This window comes from Sciurus carolinensis, chromosome 12 (assembly GCF_902686445.1).
Source record: "Sciurus carolinensis chromosome 12, mSciCar1.2, whole genome shotgun sequence".
NCBI lineage: Eukaryota > Metazoa > Chordata > Mammalia > Rodentia > Sciuridae > Sciurus > Sciurus carolinensis.
Genome location: NC_062224.1, coordinates 43569504 through 43574807, shown reverse-complemented (window position 1 = coordinate 43574807; position 5304 = coordinate 43569504). Strand labels below are relative to the sequence as shown.

Genomic DNA, 5304 nt, shown 5'->3' with positions numbered 1-5304 from the left:
AGATGTTGCCTGGTGCTCAATTCACAATAGCTAGATTGTGGAACCAACCTAGATTCCCTTCGACAGATGAATGGATAAAGAAAATGTGGTATATATTGTATATATACACAATAGAATATTATTCAGCCATAAAAAGGAACAATATTATGGCATTTTCAGATAAATGGATGGAATTGGAGAATATCATGCTAAGTGAAATAAGCCAAGTCCCAAAAACCAAAGGTCGAACATTTTCCCTGATAAATAGAAGATGATACATAATGGGGGTGGTGGTTGGAGAGGGGGTAAGAGAAGAATGGAGGAACTTTAGATTATGTAGAGGGAAATGAGATGGGGGAGGAGTGGAGTATGAAAGATGGTGAAATGACAGACATCATTACCCTATGCACATGTATGATTACACAAATGGTATGAATCTACATCATGCACAATCATAGAAACAAAAAGGTATACCCCATTAATGTACAATGAATCAAAATGCAGTCTGTATAAATAAAAAACAATGACAAAAAAAATGCTGCCTGGCATGCAGTAATTATTGTATCAGAATATAACTCATATGCTTTATAGTTTTAGAAAAACTTTCACATATATTTCCCCATTTGATCCTCAAAGGTGTATTTAGTATTACTGTTATTTAGTTTTTACCAGTATGTTGTCACAGTATATTTAGTATTAATAGTATTATACATTTTATAAAAAAGTTATTTAGGCTCACATATGTTGAAATAATTTGTTGAAATCCCTCAGCTAGTAATGGGAAGGACTGAACTGGCATTGGCTTGGGTCACATGTGTCAATCAATTTTTAATTTTAGTCTCTTGACCTGTCTGAAAAAATCTTTCATCTTAACCCATTTATGTACAAAGGGCCTAAGATATGTCATATTTTCTCTGGTATGGTAGATTAGTTTCACTATTTTGGTATCTCAATTATGATTTCACATTTCATGTCAATTTACACTATGACTTTTGAATTAAAGCAGAGCTTTAGATCTTGTGATTCAATAATGGAGAAACTGAAGATATGATCATTTTATATTTAAAAAAATACTATGTTGATGTAAAGTGCAATAAATTGTGCACGTAGTAAGTATAACACTTAATAACTTTTGACTTAAGTGTATTCTCACAAGACTGTCAATACAGCCAAGACAAGGAACATTTTCCTCATTTCCAAAAGTTTCTTGTTGCCCCTTTCCCTCCTCTCATCCCATATCCAGGAAATGAGTTATTTGTTTCATATCACTACAGGTACATTTGTGGTTTGTGGAGTTTTATTTTAATGAATCATACACAATGTACTCTTTTCTGCCTGGTTTCTTTTGCTCAGCATAATTGTTTTCAGCTCCATCCCTATTGTCACTTGTACATTCCTTTTTATTGTTTATCCATTAGCTTATTGATGGACATTGGATCCTTTCAGTTATTACAAATAAAACTACTATGAACAGTCATCTACAAATCATTGTGTTAGGTAGGTGTATTAATGCAAGAAACTATTGAGCTGATTTTCAAAGTGGTTTCACCATTTTACATTCATGCCAGTGGTGTGTGATAGTTTTAGTTTCTTCACATTTATGATCACTTCCACTTCGTAGGTCAGGTTTTTAATATTAGCCATCCCAGTGGATGGTAGTGGCATCTCATTGTAGTTTTGATTTGTATTCATTGATGATTAGTCACAGTCCTTTCATGTACCTAAATGCTACCTGTATATCTTCTTTGGTGAGGTGTCTGTTGAAATCATTTCTTTTTTAAATTGGGTCATTTGTCTTATTGAATTACAAATATTCTTTCTATATTCTAGATCTTCTTTCTTTATTCATATTTTAATTGCTACATAATAATTGTACATATTCACAGGGCACAATGTGATATTTTAGTACATAGATAGAATACTTAAGGATCCAATTAGGATAATAGCATTTCCATCTCCTTAAATATTATCATTTCAATGTTTTGGGAAGAATCAAACTCTTATTCATTTATTATTGGAGGAACTGTTTATTTCAAAAAGTCACTCATCAATATTCAGTATTGATTAAAACAGTTGTGCTACTGGTTTCTCTTTCTCCCAACTGTCTCCAAAGAGTCCACAAAAACAAAGAATACATTTGGAGCTAATAAACTGTAGGATGTACAGCTAAGAGACCTCACAGAAACCTCACCTAAAAGTGGGAACTGGGTGGGGAAAGAAACTGAAAGATCAGCACACTGCCAGCCCAGAGGACTGAGAACTCTCACAGCCAGAAGGGGTGGTCAGGGACCCTCGACCTCAAAGAAGAAAAGCTTCAAAATAGGCTAAAATATAAAAAAATTTGTGCATAGCTATTCAAGATTTCTCCAGCACTGACTGAGACAAAGCACAGTGAGGTGATACTTTTAAAGACAGCAGCTTCAGACCCAGCAAGGGTGATGAATGAGTTTTCTACAGCTCCAGCAAAAACATAATTTTCTTTCTTTCAAGAAGGCAGGAGAGCAATTAAGCCATCTCCTCAAGATTAAGGGGTCCACAACCATTCTATGAACAGTTGGGAAGGCGGTAAGAGATGGGACAAAAATTTGGTCTCAAGGCTGAGGATATGGTATAGAGCACTTCCTTAATATGTAGGAAGCCCTGGGTTCCATTCCTAGCACCATGAAAAACAAACAAACAAGCAAAGTCAGGTCTCAGTCTCTTAATTTGGGCATTTCTGATGAAAAAAGTAAAACATAAAATAGTTGTCCAAAGATAACTTAGAACTAAAAGAAAAAAACAAACCAACCCCGAAAAGCATGGGTTTTGTTTTTTGGCTAACTCCTCTTGGAATTGCCTTTCTCGTTTGGCTGGTTCTTCATACAGAGCAGTGAGGTTTCCCACAGTGGAGCCTTTCCCTGGGCTCTGGTTGTGTCTTTTTTCCTCCTCTAGTGGAGAAGGCAATATAGATGAAGCTGAAAAGTTAACTTCCAAAAGTGGAAAAGGAGTTCGATTACAGCTTCAGAGCTGTGGGATTATTTGGAATGTTTCACTAATGGTTACCATAACAACAAAAAGTAATTACAAAATGGGAACATCACAACATGCTTTTAAAGACACTTCAGATTTTGCTCACATTCCCTTAAATGTTGTTGCCAAAGCTGCTCAACCTTTAGCCTAGCTGGAATCTCTGGAAAGAGGCAGAGATAATTTGGTGAAAAGGAGGGAAGCGATAGAGGGAGTGTTCAAAGGAGAAAGCAGCCTTCGGGTTAAAGATCAGTCCTCAGTTTCAAGGTCATCTTGAGGCTGAGGTTGACTGGTTTCTGGTGGAGTCAGGATCAGAGGAAGGAGCAGCAGCAGGGCAGAATCGGGGGCTGTACATCTCATCCGGGTCAAGCAGGGTCTGGTCCAGAGTCCTTGGAGTACTGAGATGCATTTCAGCTTATCTTCCAAATCATCAATTGTCTTTTCCAGTTTGGCTACTGATCTCTCAGCAAACTCAGCATGGGTCTTGGCCTCCTTGAATCTATCAGTAAGAATCTCCCTCTCTTCCTCTTATTTGTCTTTTTTCTGGGAATACTTTTCTTCACCAGCTCTCTGGCACTTTGGGTTCTGGTCCATCAGTTGACGTTCACCCATCTTTTGGCAACAGGACTCAGCCAGCTCAGCTTGTTCCTCTGAGCACTCCAAGTCTCCTTCAGTAAATGCTAACTTACCAGCCTCCTCCTCCCATTTCCTGTCCACTTATTGTGGGAGGTGCTTAGCTTCTTTGAACTAGACTTGTTGCATCTTTTCTTCATCTTCTAGGTTTGCACTGGCCTCCATAGCTCTCTCACTGTTATCCTGTCCCCGCAGCTTTTGCAGGGCAACGGCCAGAAGCTCCTGAGCAGGGTCCAGCTCCTCTTCAACTAGTTGGATCCTACAGTTTAAGGAGGCCACTGCAGCCTCAGCATGTCCACAGGCCTGCCTTGTGCCCTCTGCTTCCTGCTGGATGAGTTCTGCTCTCTCCTCTGCATCACTGACTGCAGAACCTGGATCTTGCACTTCTCTGCCTTGATGGTGGTGATCCCAGTCATGACACCCACCCAGCTGCTTCTGGGACTCTGGCTTCTGCTTCTCTAGTTATTTTTGAAATGTATAATAAATTGCAGTATAGTATAGTTACCCCTTCCCTTCCTAGTCGCTAGTCATTTCTATTCTACTTTCTATGTCTGTGTGAATATCTTTTTTAGCTTCCATTAGTGACTGAGAACATGGTATTTATCTTTCTATACCTGACTTATTTCACTTAATGTAGTATCTTCCACTTCCATCCATGTGGCTATAAGTGATATTATTTATTTCGTTTTTATGGCTAAATAATATTCCACTGTTGTATACATACCACATTTTTTAAAAATCAACTTATCTGTTCATGAATACCTAGATGGATTCCATTTCTCAGTTATTTTGAATAGTGATACAATAAACTTGGGAATACAGCTATCTCTTTGACTTACACTGAGTTTATTTCCTTTGGACATATACCCCATAGTGAGATGTTAGATCATAAGGTAGTTCTATTTTTAGTTTGTTGAGGAACCTATAAATTGATTTCCATAGTGGTTATACTAATTTAAATTCCTACACACAGTGTATAAATTTCCCCTTTCTCCCTGTTCTTGCCAGTATTTGTTGCTTTTATATATTTGATAATAACCATTCTACCTGTGGTGAGATATTTCATTGTGGTTTTAATTTGCATTTCTATGATGACTTGTGATTTTTGAACATTCTTTTTATATACTTTTTGGCTATTTATATGTTTTTAGATACAAATATTTTATTGGATTAGTTTTACAAGTTTTTTTCCCCATAGGTGGCTTTTCATTTTGTGACAATAATGAATAGGTATTTTCCTTCAGAGTTTTTTCACCCTTGGATACCCCTTCCTTTGTTTTGAATCTCATTGCCAACTGCTTGCCTGAAATATCACACATTGCTAAGTTTTTTGTTTGTTTGTTTTTGTACCAGGGATTAACCTCAGGGACACTTAAGCACTAAGACACATTCTCAGTCTTTTTTTGTATCTTATTTAGAGACAGGGTCTCACTGAATTGCTCAGGGCCTTGCTAACTTGCTGAGGCTGGCTTTGAACTAGTGATCTTCCTGCCTCAGCCTGCTGAGCCCCTGGGATTACAGGCATGTGCCACCTCTCCTCGCTCAGGCACATTGCTGAGTTTTGTAGCCCTCCTCTGCTCCCTACTTGGGATCTTCTTTCAGTCCTTGTTTGGTGGTCTCCTGTTTCTTTGTAACCACATCTTTGATACCTCATGTCCATTTGTAAGAACAGAGATGATTTCTGGC

At 37.8% G+C, this 5304-nt stretch overlaps 1 pseudogene; it reads right to left on the bottom strand.

The window, feature by feature from the left end:
- Positions 1-3253: 3253 nt before the first annotated feature.
- LOC124961281 (tropomyosin alpha-3 chain-like) lies at positions 3254-4034 on the bottom strand (annotated as a pseudogene).
- Positions 4035-5304: the final 1270 nt, after the last annotated feature.